The sequence below is a fragment of the Micrasema longulum genome, unplaced genomic scaffold (genome assembly GCF_059751315.1).
Source record: "Micrasema longulum isolate JH-2025_06_02 unplaced genomic scaffold, ASM5975131v1 h1tg000133l, whole genome shotgun sequence".
NCBI classification, from domain to species: Eukaryota; Metazoa; Arthropoda; class Insecta; order Trichoptera; family Brachycentridae; genus Micrasema; species Micrasema longulum.
Genome location: NW_028277339.1, coordinates 1,684,820 through 1,701,929, shown reverse-complemented (window position 1 = coordinate 1,701,929; position 17,110 = coordinate 1,684,820). Strand labels below are relative to the sequence as shown.

At 31.1% G+C, this 17,110-nt stretch overlaps 1 protein-coding gene across 2 annotated transcripts in view; it reads right to left on the bottom strand.

Annotated features, from left to right (window-relative positions):
• Epac (Exchange protein directly activated by cAMP) overlaps nucleotides 1–17,110 on the bottom strand; it is a 489,842-nt gene that overhangs the window by 350,609 nt on the left and 122,123 nt on the right. The gene's annotated exons all lie outside the window — the stretch shown is intronic.

Sequence of the window (17,110 nt, the reverse complement as noted above, 5' to 3'; positions counted from 1 at the left end):
ATCTAGGCTTGGAGGGCGAGAACTATTCACAGAGACCTATCACAATAGATCTTCACAGGTTGCAATGACACCAGGAGTTTATATAGCATTGACCCTTGCCACTAATAATACGAATAAAAATATGTGAAAAATACCCTGTATCTCTTTGAAACAAACTTTGAAAATCTTTTTTTTGTATTCGTCATATACCCGGTAACGAATATTTCCTAAAGGTTTCATCACTCTAGCTCGGTTTTTTAACTTATTGGCTTTGACCTACAAGGGCGACTTAAAGCCTTGCTTTGGGGTCGCGGTCGTAAGCTAGGTAAAATTAAAAAGCAAGGGCTTTAGGTCCTTCACAACAATAAAAATACAATAATTTCTGTGAGAAAGCTGTGTCTATTTTTTTTAACAATTTGTGGAATCGTTATTCTATTTTTAAAACGCAAATAACCCAAGTTATTTCACATTTATAGGCAATAATTCTTCCGGCTAGCTTTAAAAATTCCTCTTTTCTGTTTATCTTATGTAAATTGTATTCCATTTTAAGCATACCTTCAGCAGTAGGATTATAATATAAGACTTAAAGATCTTGCTGCTGACGGCCCGCAGCACCCGCTCCTTACAATTGATTTCTCAATTAATAATAAAATGGTATTTGGTAGAAATGTCATAAAACACTGCTCTACCTGAATAAAAATGTCGGTTAGGCGACGAAAATACTAAGTCATGGTTAACTAAACATTTAAGTAATTTTTCTTTAAATTTTGATATTGTGGCCTAGTTTTTTCAACACCAAAACTAAGGCACTTGAGACTTTGAGTTTTAGCTGTACTTCCCTCTCCTTGGTGGTCTTCCGGGCAGACAGCAAACGGCCGGGATTTCTTGGACAATGGTATAGGGGATTTTGGAGTTGTCCATTATTGGAATTATTGACGTTATCTCTCCATAATCTATTAACTATGCACTGGGTATTGCAATTCCGTCTAACTTCTTGACTCTGGATTCTGCCTTTTTGGGGTTTCCCTGCGTTGCCTTTAGTACTTTCATCTCTGACGTTCTGAGAAGTCATTTGGTTTTTCTATTTAGTTTTTCCACCTGGTTTTTCGTATTTTTTATTTTCTCTCTATCTGTTCTCGCCTCTATTGTATACACCATGATTGGTCTGATACACGTTTTGTATATCCGAATTATGTTTCCAATAATCATGTGTTCATTGTACCATATGATATTTCTTCGGCATCCAGATGTTTACTAACTGAGATGGATATATTTTTATCATCACTATGGCTGCATCATCTGCATGGCATGTGATGTTAATAACCTTATCTCCCTCAGTAGATTCACTCCTTATTTTTATTCTTAAAAGCGTTTTTTTAATATATTTATTCTTCTTGTGTAAGAAAAGGTTTTTAGCGTATATATTGTTGTGCTGTATTTAGTTATGAAGGTGCTAAACTTGCTTTGTTTCTTTGTTGTTCTCAATATGTGTTATTTTTAAAATTTTAATATCATTTATGTCCCGAATTGAGTTGTTGTAACTCCTGGGAATGAATTTCAACGTATTATACTTGTAAAATACTTTGTGTTATATGATTTATAAATAAAAAAAAGATACATGTGATTATTTAGGCTTAAAATGTGAACTAAGCTTCTTTCTCAGCTCACGAACTGTTTTAGAAATTTAAGTACCCGTTTGAAATAGATCCCCCGTGTAACGTTAGCAAATGGGGGTTGTTAAGAGACTTTGTGGAGTAAAACAGCAAAGGGGTGCTCAGAAACCAATATAGTTGTTCTCGTGTAAACCAGTGGTCGCAAATTTATTGATCAAATAAGCCAAATATCAGCAGTACAATAGGATCTTTTCATTTTTTGTTTTCAAATAATCTAAAAATTACGATGGTAAAGGTATTCATATTTTTTTAGTGCTACGTCGGATAAATTTTCTGTAATGGTTTCAAATTTGCATATTTTGAATTATCCAAAAAGCAAGACATTTCACGCTCTGTGGAACAAACGGCACGGATAACGTTTTGGCACCAAACTTGTACGCATTTTTTATTGAAAGCGCAGTCAAATGTAAACATGAATTCTGTGAATTGGCGATAATTGTAGCTTAAGCTACAGTCATCGCCTGTAAATGTCTAACGCCCTTATTGCTTCTTGGTGAATGGTAACAAGTATCTCGAGATCAATTTTTTCCTTCAAAATATAAATTGAAGCTTTCTTCACTCTAGTCGTACTTTTTGGTCCATCTGATAATGATTTTCTGTGCATTCAATGACAGAATTTGCAATATTCTCACTACGTTTTTGACCTTTCAGTAGAAATAATCAAACAAGTTCTTTATTAGGTCCCGTTGACAAAATAAATAGAAAAGTGAAACTTTGGGGTTTGAGTCGCACTCAAGTTGCTAAAGAGCCACACGTGACTCGCAAGCCGCTGTTTTTCGACCACTGGTGTAAACAGTAACGAGCAATTTCATTGCTAAAAGGTTTGATACATCTCAAGACAATGTCGAGTATTGGTAAAACAATGCCTTTATAATATGCAAGTCTCATATAACAATCGTAATTTCAAGCACTCAACACACCGAAATAAACAAAATGGCTGCCTACGCATTAGAAATTTGACACTAACGAATTTTAAAATAACCTTATTATATTATATATTCGTTATGTTCAATTTTTTACCAATCTGTATTAGAAATAGCATTACCAGGAGAAACAAGGGTAAAATAAGAGTGGCTTTATGATCAGGAGTTTATATATAATTTTTTAAAAATAATGCCTTTTATTTGTGTACATATTTTCAATTTTAATTTTCAAGTTTCTATTTCATTTTTCTTTAAAATTTTTTCTCGCTTCCTATAGTTTAGTTAGCAGTATTTCGTATTAGATAATTAGTGAACTATATTCAAATCTGTTACTACAGAAAGGGAAAACATTTTTGAGAAGGGAATATGAAAGTCTAGGCATTTACAATAGTTATGATCTGTCATTGGCTGGTTTAAGTGGCAACATTACACACTGTATAACATACACCATTCTGCCTATGTTTAAACATCCACGTTTCCTCAACTCTTCCATCTATGGGTTTTTGTGAAGTAAAATAGCTGAAACCTTTTTCATGCGGGAGAGATTCATCCGGCTGAACCAATCCACCTACTAGGCAAAGCCTGAAAACAATTTTTTTATTTTTACACTTCCTCTTATACTAGTTGGTGTAATCAATAATGTTTTGAGTACGTCCAAATGTTTGTAGACAGGCTGGATTTCCTCGCTAGAGAATTATTTAGATCCAAATTTGTTGCAACAGAATTACACGCTTTATTGAAAAGGAGCCTCACCGACAAGCCTTATAAATTAGCTTGGTGAATCTTGTAACAAATAATATATTTGATATGTATTGTATATGTGTCTAAGGCCGTATGAACAAACGTTATATTCATCAGTAGGTACATACCGAGACGATATATTTAACTTTTCTACTTTCTGTACCTTCCTCAATTTGGCAAATTTCGATCTATTGGCATGTTGGTACGTACTTTCTTTCGCCGACGTCATATGACCGAATTTCAACAATAGGTAGCGCGGAAACTTTACTCCAAGTTAATACTAATTAAAAATAAAGGTGTTTCTCTTTCGTATTTTAAAAAGGATTCTGTATTAAAATGCAGCCACTTCAAAACGATTGAAAATTTAAATAAATCACAATCACGATTTTCAAATTACATTTAACAATATCCGAGACGGTAAGTTTAACTTATCGACCATCTCTCTTTACATATGTGTTACAAAGCGGGCTCTATCGATATATAGAAACGTGCTCTCAGGAAGATAGTAAAAAATGTAATCATTATATTTATTCCTGATACTGGCCATTTTTTTACTAAATCTCAAAGGTCACGTGCTCTTACGCATGCGCTATAATAACCCCAAGTTTTCAAACCAAACTGCCATATGTTTATTTTATTAATTTATTTAATTAATATAATTATTCATTTTTACAATTTTTTTGAAAATTTCAATTGTTATATTTTTACTAAAATGAAAATCCTACCAAGCCACTTTCTGTAGCTTGTTTGTGGAGATTATATTTATACTAACTTACATAATATTATTTACATTTATAAAAACAATAAATAACATATATAAATTAATAGCCGGAAAGATCAGAATAAACATGTTTATACAATATTTTCAAAGCTCGAGTACATAAATGGATTGCTAAAAAGACTTGACAGGAAGCTGAGGAATATGTTTCATATATAAGAATGTAATTTTATTAACATATTACAACAGAGATGAAGAACGTTTAAGAAAAGGTAATATAGAAGTCTAGGCATCTACAGGGCTTATGACCTGTCAATGGCTGGTTTAATTGGCCACTTTACACACTGCGTAACATTCACCATTCTGCCTATATTTGAACATCTATATTCCTTCAATTCTTTCATCTGTTGATGTTGGTGAAGTTAAAGAGCTGAAACCTTGATTTATGCGGGTGAGATTCATCGTACCTCTGTTGTAATATGTTAATATAAACAGCTCCCCAGGGAGTTGAATCCAGTCCTTGTCTACAAAAATTTGGACAAACTCAAAATATTGTTAATGTAATTTTAGTTTCTTGAAAATCCTTTTTCGTTTTATTGATGTAGGTATGTTTTAATTTTTATTTCTTTTGAATTTTTAAACAATTGATGTGAAATTATGTACAATTATGTATAAATAAATAATACACTGATACTCCGGAACGTGCCTGTGGACCAGTGGAGTGGCTATATCCATAAAAAAATATACATATATTGAATGTACCTACCTATTGTACAAACCTTTTTTGTTAACTATGTATTTGTATTTTATATTGGATTAAATAAATAAATAAATAAATGATAGTATATACATTTATTTTTTAAATACAAGAAAATACATGAAAAATTTTAATATTTACACATAAGCTACTATTTATATATAAAGTTTTGATCAAGTAACCACTTTCTTATTTTGCTCTTATTACAATGTGAGTTAAATTTAAGTTCTTTCGGCAATAAATTAAAAATGCTAGGTACTAAATATTTTAGAGTTCTATAACGATACTTATTACATACTTTTGGTACTACCAAACCATCATTATAATTAAAACGTGTACTGTGGTTATATTTGAGTGGAAACTTAAATATATTACTATTAAATTGTTTTGAAATAATGCAAAACCACAGTAATCCTCGAACAGGCAGAGTTTTGATTGTTTTGTACAGGAGATCATTATTACTTCTTTGTTCGTAAACATCTGCTGGTACAATTCTCTTAACTATAGAATACTGTGGACCCTGGATCATTTCAATATAAGTTTTAGTCGAATGTCCCCACGATTTTATACCATATCTTATTATTGATTCTACTTAAAAAAAATAAATCATATTTTGAGTAATAAAGCAGCATCTAGCCGTTCGATTTGAAGTTATGTCCAAATCAATTTGGCCTTTTGGCTAGGAGCAATAACAAACAGAGTTCTGTTTGTGAAATAAAGCCAGAACCTTGAGCGAATATCATAGAATCGATGACTACTAGCAGGTAAAATCCCTAAAAATGAAAAACTTATAGAAACCGCCTAATAATTTAGTGGTCTGCGCGTTTGCCTACATGGATACGGTTTTGAGTTTAATTCAAAGCAAGGCTTACGTAAAACATTTGTTGAACAAGTGTTTTTTCGCTGCGATATTCTATAGTCCTGGACGGCTATTCGAAGCCTAAGATTGTTCATCTACGTAAATACTACTGTAAAATATACAGATTAAAGTACGAATACAGTGCCCAATGATTCAGTGCGGGTACGGTAATGATTATGATGGAACATTTAGAAAATTAAATGTTAATTCAATCAGCTTTTCCTGTATCAATTGAGATATGAATTGAGTCATGAAAACCAATTAATTTATACTCACTTAATAAATATCCATTTAGCAAAACAAATAACTTCAAACATTACGCGAATTGAATTCAATTGCAGCTATTTCGCATTTAACAATTATTGGAATTCATTGTATTTGTATCGTACTGAGTACAAATTCAGCAAATAATATGGCTCAACGATTTCAGCCGATTTCAATAGAAGTTTCTATTAAATTGTTGTTTTTAAAAAACTTAATTGTGGTCCCGCGGCTAATATCGCAGAATCACGGATCAGAGGTCTGAGGTTTGAACCCCACTCTAACACAACTTGATTCCCATTCTCTAACAGTGAATTATTTACAACTTGTTGATATATCATAAGAACGCAAATATGTCTTATTTCATGAAAAAAAAAATTGAATAATTATTCTTAACTTTTATTTTCTAGTATTTTTATTTAACAATAATGAAAAAAACGGAAATTCTGGATTTTGTGTGACAAAAAATTAAATCAATTAATTTCATTTTCATTTTTAAATTAATTTAATTTTAAAATTAATTTTTAAATAATAAAATATTGAAGTTACATATTAAACCTAAGTGAGGATATAGTATTTATAATTTATTTTTAATTGTAATTTAATTAAATTATTTTATTCAGTCAAACCCTTTCAAACTGTCAGTAGGGTCACAGTGAGTCACACATTGCTGGAGGGTGTGATTTTATAAAATGCTGCGAACGCCCAGTTGCATTCCACCGGCAACACTACCGACTAGTACTACTCATTAGCGTCTACGTCGCAAATCCCGGACAATGGGATCACACTCATAACAGTGTGATCACACTTGATAACGAGAGGATGAAAGGCGAGTTTCAGGCGCCTCCAGACCAGAACTATCCAGCCAAGGGAAGGTAACCCCGACAGAAAAATCCACCAGAAAAGGCAACGGGAAACCACTCTGGTCATCTTTTCCCAGGAATAAATATAGCGAGTGCATCCAATAAGCAGTTGTCCTGGCGTAGTGATCCTGACAAGGCACGGCAAAAAGAAGTATTTTTATTTTTAAAAAAATTAAAAGGATAATATAATATATATATAACCGCCAATAATTTTTTAGTAAAAAAATATTATTTCCAACAAATGTATCATTCTCCTTATGCTTAAACATTCATATTTATTCAATTTTTCCGTGTTATAATTTATGTGAAGGCAAAAAGCTGAAACCCTTATTGATGAAAATAATTAAAAATAATAAATAAGATTTTTAATTTTATCTATAAAGCATGTAATACAGAGTATAATCCGTATGAATTACATTTCCAAGAGTTACTACAACTCAATGCTGATTTTATTAAAATTACTTTTTTTTTAAAACCACATATTCAGAACTACAAATAATAACGCTATTTTTTTATATTTAAAAGTTGGCGATGTTCAATGGAAAATATGCTTTAAAAACTAATCTTTATCTCGATTTGTTTAGTAAATATATACAAAAATACAGAATTTTGTTTACAACAAGAGGCTCAAGTACAGTGGTGAATTAAAGCACAGAACACTCAAAAGAGATAAAAAGGACACTGAAAGCCCCACCCACTTCCGGATCCGTTTTAGAGGTCTCTTGTCCTATTTTCAGATCGGCACATTACAAAAGCAATTTTTTAAAGCTTTAATGAACGGTTTATTCCTTTTTTTTTTTTATTCGCGATTTTTTAAAATTTAAATTATTGCTTTCAATGCCCATATCACCGTCAGTGCACTTTAGTTCATATAGGCAATTTGTCTCTCATCCTCAATTTAATTTTCTCAATTCTGAAATGTGGTATGTTAGTATATTAGCTTGTTAGTAAACCGGGAGAAACAAGTCCGACCAGGAAAACCAGAGCTGACACAACCCCTTCACTGCCCACTATGTAGCAATTCGTACAGAGAAATTTTTTCACATTTAAAAAACCTGTAAATTCCAAAAGAAAATCAAAGTGCACAAATTCATTGTATATTCGTAATCACCCTATTCAAGATAAAACCTAGCATTAACCCATTCAAAACCTGCATTACCCTAGTCAAAACCCTTGAACCAACCTATAAACCATGCGGTATGAAAACCCAATCCTACATAGAAGACAACGTCCTTAAAAATACACCACAGCGGTGAAGAAGCAACTCAGCCCAACCTGCGTCCGATGCCTCCCAGCCCTACTCGTTATGTATTAATAGGTAAACCCTTTTTCCCTTTGAGCTAAGTTCTGCACTACCACAATGAAGATAATCTGATTATAATTTACAAAACTATTTTCTTCTTCAATTAGACATAAACTCTTTTAACCAATGGTGTAAAGTCAATAAATTAGAACTAAATATTCAAAAATGCAAAATAATGTCATTTCATAGAACAAAACGACCTATTTCCTTCAAGTACCTAATAGAAAACTCCAAAATTGATGTAGTTAAGTATATCAGAGATTTAAGAGTTGTTTTGGACTTTAAACTGACTTACAATTAACATATAGATAATACAGTTAATACATCACTGAAATTACTTGGCTTCATTAACAGAATATCCTCTGATTTCACTAATGTCCATACAATCAAAAATGTTCGCCCTTTTCAAAAATATGCCTCCGTGGTTTGGTCTCCATTCTATGTCGATCGCATAAATCACATTGAATCAGTCCAACATCGCTTGCTTCGAAAAGTAGCGTAGATGCTTGAACTAGAGAGAGGTAATTATTTTTATGCTGATATAGAGTCCATGTTAAATATTTCTAGTCTACAAAAACGTATAACTAATATTGACTCCATATATGTGTTCGGCATACTAAATGGTATAATCGACGTTCCATCACATTACTGGGACAAATAAATTCAATATTCCTACTCGTAGGTTGAGAAACAATGAACTACTGTTCATCGATCAGCATAGAACAAACTATGGCCTTAATTCTCCAATGACCCGTCTTTGTCGTATTGTTGACTCAAGATAAGATCTAGACTTTTTTGGTTTAATGAGCACTAAATAAATAGTCCAGATCTTTTCTTGGTGTCCCTTATGTTTGTCAATGCTCCTTTTTTTTATAAATATTTTAAACCGTTCTTTTATTGTTATATTTAAACCCTATAAATTGTATACATGGACAATGTCCGTTAATAAATAAATAAATAAATAATCCTTTTACAACCAAAAGCAAGTTGCCATTAGATTTCTCGAATGGCATTCCACTTTTCCACCCGTGCGCTAGCAAATTTTGTAATTTTACTTAAATAATTCTGATTGAAAAATAAATCAGAATTCCATGTCGGTCTTATTAACTCCGTCAGGCCATCGAGCATCTTCTCTTTTTCCACCTCAACAATTGGACACCTGCAAAATGTGTTCAGCTGCCTGCATGCCCAACCCGCTTACGGAAAAATACATTAAAAGGACATTTAACTATTTTGATATCACCAAAGGATTGAACCCAAAACCCTACGCCATAAACAAGCGTCTTAGCCCATCGAAAGTTTATATTTATAAATATATTTCAACTATGAATTATTTAACTATTTATAATTTTAATCTCAGCAGTAATTATTTTTTTTTTAAATTAAAAATAATTGAATTTAAAAGTCTCCAGTTATTGTTTGATCATTTACCACTCACATATCAAATTTATTCAATTGAACATGGAGAGAAAATTGTGACTCATATCTATGCAGAGATAAATAGACATAACTAATTTTGAGAAATGGCTGACCAAAGTTTTGCCACATCTAAATAGATTTTTAACAAATAATTATTTATATTCCTTTAAGTGATGTTTATATGTATGTTTTTCATTTTTTATTAGGATTACACAATTTCATTTCAACTATGTATTACAAATTTTTTTCAAATGAAAATAAAGAATTTTAATAAAAAAATATTTAAAAAAAAAATCATTTTCAAAAGGTATTAAATTACCACCTCATTTTTTATTTTTTTTTATTTTACGGATATAGCTGGCGCAACGACACGATTATGTGTTTATATTTTTGTGAAATATAAACACAATTTCAATTATTTAATTATACATATAATACACAACTTAATTATTGCACAATTCTTAATTATTTTTTATGTCTCGACTTGCTAGAAAGTTCCGTATTAAGTCGGGACTCTTATATACAAATCAATACACAGATAGACATATCAATATTATGACACACATCCATATTCAAAATACTTAATAAAAATAAAAGAATAGGTAAACCATGAACAGATAAGCGTTGAATTTTTTCAAGGAGGTATATGGAAGCGTTAGGACTAAGAAGTACATTGAACAGAAGTGAGAGGGAGTAATAGTTTCTCCGCTGTCTAATTTTGAGCCATTTCCGTTGCCTACGATAATTAGAAATGTAGTAATATTTCTTAAGACTAAAAATATACCTTCTGCATGTATTCTGAAGTCGTTCAAGTTTATCGAGTTGCTCACAGCTTTAATCAGTCATGGAAACATCAGCGTAATCTAGAATGAGTAGTAGTAATGCTAGTAAAGTAAAAATTCTAGCAACCTTCTAAGAAGTAGACTGAAAAATATTTTGCGGCTTTATTCATGAGTTCGCCAGCATAGATGTTCATTCATTAGTACTCCTATTTTTTTTATAGATTTTCTATATTGGATGTTGGTACAATGGTACCATGAATATAATAGTGTAATAAATGAAAACCAATTCATTTATGTTTATTGAACGCAGTTACCCAAATCATCAATTTTTTTTTTTTTTAAATTAGATATAAAATAATAAATTTGGTTTTGTTGTAATAATTGAAAAGAGTAATTAAATGATAAAATGTGTATAGTAAATTCACTAGTAGGTAGTCGTGTTCATTATTTTTTATCTGCCTTAGGATATAGAATAAGTGCTATATATGATGTATATTATTTTAAAAAAATAAAATATTTGCGTTTTATTATTTATCAAAATATTTTGATTTTGGGGCAATTTTAAACGAGTTGTAAATAACTCACTATTAAAAAATGGGAATCAAGTTGGGGTAGAGGGGGGTTTGAACCTTGAACCTCCGATCCGTAAGTCCGCAACACTAGCCACGGGACCACAACCCGACTTTATACCCACCTGATTATATACTCAACCCGGACAGGTCAGAGTAATTGGATACTCTAAATCTAATGGTCAAAAATAAGTCAACGTAAAAATTTATCTTTACCATAAGACATATAAGCTTTTTGTGTTTTTTCTTCAAATGAACGTATTAAATAAATTTATTTATGACCATTAGATTTAGAATGTCGAATTTTTACAATAGCATATTCAATTACTATAGCACCCACCCTAGGTGATATATAAGTTGTTATATTCTTAATAAACCATAATTATCATTACTATCGTTATCGTTAGTGACTCATTTCACATGAAATTTGGTACATATATAACGGCTCTTCTCCTGTATTTCATTGGTAATAGTTCTAGGTAACTATTTGTTACTATAGTTAAAAATTGTTTAAACTTCTTTATTAGTGTCTTTTTTTCTTTTTTCGTTTCTTTTCTTGAATTAATTTGTAAGCACAAAATATTTTTAGTTTTAAATAATAATACATATATTTTAATTTTTTTTCGTTTAATATCATTCAAAATTGTTTTCTGAGTTTTTTTTAACTAGTTCAGAGTATTTCTAATATCAAATTATCTTTTTTTATCGATAATTCTATAACTGGTAATATTTTATTTTTCAATATAGTTTATCTTTTTTAGACTTTCTTGATTTGGTAATTAATAATATTGTTTTATATGCTCTGAATTACGCTTACGTGTATGTATATGTAATTGTATTTGTAACTAATATGTAAAAGGCACTAACTGCCGTTTATTTCAATAAAATAATATTTTTTAAATAAATATCATTATTTTAACATAAAATATGAGTGGTTTGTATCAAAATAACACAATTTCTAGTAAAACCTGTAAATTTTCCACCTAGATTTATATTTACCTCATCCTTACATTTTCTAGACTTACCAGTCACACAAGACACAGACGGGAAGTTGTTTTGTACGAAGCTTCCAGTGTCTAAGTGTAGTGTAAAATATTTTCTGGAAATATAATACTTGTTAAAATATTATCCTTCCGGACAAAAGACGTGAGAAATAACGCGGGGAATGTTCAAAATGCACCGCTAGCAAATTCCTTCCCAGAAAGAACATAAATATAAAAGTTATATTTGACATGCAACGGTAAACTTTGTTTACAATTTGATTACATAATATATGAACTTGGAAGGAGAATTATAAATGTAAACGTACATGCTACCGTTTCTAATAACTCAATTTTATCTACGCTGTTTATATTTAATAATAATTTAATTCACTTGAAAACTTCTCAGTTTTAGCCTCTCTTCGTCTCAAAGCGTAGATTTTTTTTTCAATAAAAAAAAATAAAAAAATATTTTTATACATAGAACTTGTTCATATTATTTACTAGGATAAGTGCTTTAGTAATGAGACATGCTTTTGTAATTGAAAACTCTCAATCTAATTGTTAAAACTAAGTTAACGTAAAAATATATCTTCACCATAAAATATACACTTTTTATGTGTTTTTTCTTAAAATGAACGCATTACATTTATTTATTACTACTTATATTTCCAATTACTATTTATAGCACCCCCCTTACGTATTTTCTTCAATTAAACGGTTTGGGTAAGAAAGAAGGAATTTTCATTAGTAAATATACCCGCCCTTATATCTATGAAAATTGTATATGTGGCCATCGGATTCTGATTCTATTTCACACACAGAACGTTATTCTTCATCCCCCCGGAAACGGTATTTTTTTCATTACTTACATAAATTTAATAAAAGCTACTTTTAATAGTTAATTTTTATTTTCAGATACGCTATTTCTCTTAGGGAAAATAGGTGTCATCTATCATTTGCGATGTAGGTACTATAGTATATCTAACAAAATACGGATATTTGTGAACGTCATATCAGAGCAAATTAAACGTACTCTATGCATTCTATGCAAACTGTGAAACGAACATGAAATAATTGTGAATATATATACAGTAGGCCCTCGACTTTCGCACATAATTGGTTCCTGAAACTATTTGCGAATGTTGGATATTCGAAAGTCGAGGGATGTGAAAAAAATCGTCAAAAATTTATTTAAAAATATTTATTCATCAATATACATAATTTAGTTGACGAGGCGTGGTTAAGTGCCTTAAGGTGGTGTCTCTATTGATTTGTCAAGATTTAGTTAAATACAACCCTTTTTTTATTTTCTTGACACAGAGTTCTATAATACGCTGTCTTTCTCAAGCGCCATACGTACTGGGGATATATTGTTCTCTATTTGGATCACATTCTTCCATGAGAGTCGAAAATTTGTCAAGACTTCAGGTCCCTATTCATATTTGTAATTGTCAAAATCTTGATGATTTTATCAGCTTCTCCATCCTCATTTTCATTGCGTATTTCTTTTGCCAGTTGTTTCTCAATTAAGTATAAATATAACAGATGTACTGAGTGAGATTCAATCAACTCATTAGTAGCATCTTTATTGACGTCCAAATTTAGTAAATTCATTGTGGTAACGATTTCTTTTCAACTTTATGATTTTTATTTTATCATTTATTTTCATAATTGTTTCAAGGAATTTTTCATTGTTTACTTTTTTATTATGATAAACAAATGACAACAGGGATGGAGAATACCCTTATTTAAGGAGTTATTCATATTCAAACTTATTGCAAACAGAGAGGGAACATATTTTTGAGAAGGGAATATGGAAGTCTATATGCCCGCCCTTATATGTATATTTATTGTATATGTATATAAAGTGTCAAAAAAAAAAGTCTAGGCATTTACAGGGCTTATGACCTGTCATTGGCTGGTTTAAGTGGCCACTTTACGCACTGTGTAACATTCACCATTTTGCCTATGTTTGAACATCCATATTTCTTCAATTCTTCCATTTGTTGATTTTAGTGAAGTTAAAGAGCTCAAACCATTATTATTGTGAAGAGATTCATCTGACTGAATTATTTCACATACTAGGCAACGCCTGAACACAATTTTTCAATTTTTAAACTTCTTCTTGGACTAGTTGGTTTCATTACAATATTTGAGTTTGTCCAAATGTTCGTAGACAAAAGACTGGATTTCACCCCCTCGGGAGTCATTAAAATCAACAAATTACAACAGGGATGTTCATATATTACAATTCCTCTCTAAATGTAAGCACACCTTTCCCGTCAGTTTCCTTAATGCCTGATTCATTATTTTCGGTAATATATAATAATATCGTATAAACGTAGCAATCACTAGTTGAACACGAAAACAAGTACATGAAAGCGAACAATATTTGCATTATCGATAAAAATATGTAAAACCTTTTTTTTTTAAGTGTGCGAAATAATGAAAGTAGAATGTGCGAAAGTCAAAGACCGCCTGTATTTGCATATTTAAATAAAACAACCTTATATTTTTTATAACCACAGGCATTTTGATTAATGAATCTATCTTGTTTAAAAAAACCACTAAGGTTTTTTCCTTTTTATACATCAAAAAGCACTAACATACGCCTTGTATGTAATATGACTTACAACAGCTCGTATATTATTATGGCAGTTTTGTAGAATGGATGAAACTCTTGTGAATACATCGTTGAGACTATTTATTTTAAAATTACCTACCCATAGATTGTAAAAATATTTCAATAAAACATTGTTATCTGTAAACATTGCAAATGAAATCTAGGATTACTCTGCTAGTGGTATTAAAAAAAATATTTAAATGTTGAGATTAAAGTATTCATAAAAAATATCATCTGAGCTACGGTAAGAGAATGTAATGTAGTATTTAAATTTGTACCTTATAGGATAAACCACGGAAGTCACATTTAACAAAACGATGAGGAAACAAGATTTTGTGATTGGGTGATTTCCAAAACATCATAAATTTGGAACAAAACGAGATAATTTCAAAAAAATCACTACATGAATACCTTAAATTTTAATTTAATAAATAAAACCTGTCTGCTTCGAGATTAATGGTTAGCGCACTGGGATCAGGAATTCTATGCACAACGGGTTGATTTAATCCCGGACATTACAAAAGATTTCATTCAAATGCTTTCACTGTCAAATTTCATGTTACCCTAAACCAGCTTCCAAAACACAAGATTGGTCATTCAAACTGCCTGAAGTGGACGCAAGGGGAGAATTATTTGAAAATCAAAACTAACCTTCATTTAACTCGATGTAAATGTTCAAATTAAATAAGTAGGAAAATATAAAGTCTTGAAATTATTAAAAATATAGAAACAGAAATAACATTTAGCTTAAAAGCGCGTAAAAATAAACGATAATTGATCAGATTGCTGTGTGAAATTTTGAAACCAACTTCGGATTTTTTACCACAAGGATCCTCAGAACAGTTAACAAAATCTCACTTAACTGTACTGTCAATGTGTTCCTACAACAGCAAAGGCAAGCATTCAAGAAGCAAGCAATGTTATCACTCCTGACTTGAGATGACACACTTGCCATGTCTGCCTAGATCATGTCATCTACCTATTGTACATTTGAATTTATTCTAAGATTGTCTAGGTTAAATATGTTAATTTATTGTATTTTACATCATTTCTGCCAATCTATTTGAGCTTCTTAAGACTGTTTATTATCTTCAAAAATAGAAAAAAATAAATAAATATAAAACCGTAACCCCTGTGCGTGATGCAAGTGTTTTTACCTCTACACTGGGCCTTCCGATTGTTAAACAACAAAATCTATGCAACAAGAATTTCTTCTAATTACTTTAGCCATGTTTTTATATTTTTAAAGTACTTTTAATTAAACTTATTGCAACAGAGAGTGAAAACATTTTTGAGAAGGGAATATGGAAGTCTAGGCATTTACAGACCTTATGACCTGTCATTGGCTGGTTTAAGTGGCCACTTTACACACTGTGTAACATTTACCATTCTGCCCATGTTTGAACATCCACATTTCCTCAACTCTTCCGTCTGTTGACTTTTGTGAAGTAAAGGAGCTGAAACCTTTATTGTGCGGATGAGATTCATCCGGCTGAACCAAATCACCTACTAGGCAACGCCTGAAAACAATTTTCCAATTTTTATACTTCTTCATTTACAGGTAGTTAATTCAACAATGTTTGAGTATGTCCAAATGCTTGCAGACTGGCTGGAAGGCAGCTTTTTCATTAGCTTAAACCTTTATTAATGAACGTTAATAAAATAGGTCTAAATTTTAATTGCCTGACTTACCATTCATTAATAAATTTTATTTGCAATAAAAATATTATTTTGTCTCCATATTGTGATGTTCACATAAAAAAAAATATTGAATCGGTTCAACATCATTTTTAAAGAAAGATATTTACAATTATTAACTCACTCTGTGATGCGCCTGAACTGCTGAACTCAAAAAAATTAAATATCCCAACTAGAAACCTCAGACAAAATTTTATATTTCATACCAATAACTATAGAACTAAATATGGTTTTCATACATATTCAGAATTTTTGGGTCTGCCAACAAACATACCAGTCTTGATTTATTTGTCCTCCTAAATGCCCATTAGGCGTATATATAAATAAATAAAAATAAAATGTTTTTTTTTTTTATTTTAAATTACACATTACATACAATACGTACCATCAAATAATTCAATTAGTGAAATGAGAAATGAATGTACAAAAACTAATCTATTTTTTTATAATTATTTAATAGGAGCTCTTTTGTGGCCCTTTGGCCATACTCAAAATAGTATTTTCTTTGCAGTCTCAATCCTGGGGATTGGTTTGCAGCAAAGTCCTACATCTCGTCCTTCATTGGTCTCTATTTTCTGCAGCCCTCTTCAGCTTGTCATAAGAGGCGCAGTTAAAATTTTCGCACACTTGCTCCAAATATTCCCGTCGGGGGCGCCCTCTATAATTTGTCCCCTTAGCCATTCCCTCTATGATGTCATGCACGAGACCCTTATGGCGCATCGAGCAAATTCCTAATATTTTTCTGTAGCACCACATCTCAGAGGCCTCTAGTCTTTTTTTATCTATTTCGGTAAGGCTCCATGTCTCACAACCGTACATCAATATGCTCCATACATATGTTTTGGCAAGTTGCTTGCGGAGTTTTAGTTTGATGTTATTTGACTCAAAAATCTTTGATTTTTTGTTCAACGCAAGCCTCGCTTGGTGTATGTACTCGAAATAGTAATCACCATTTAATA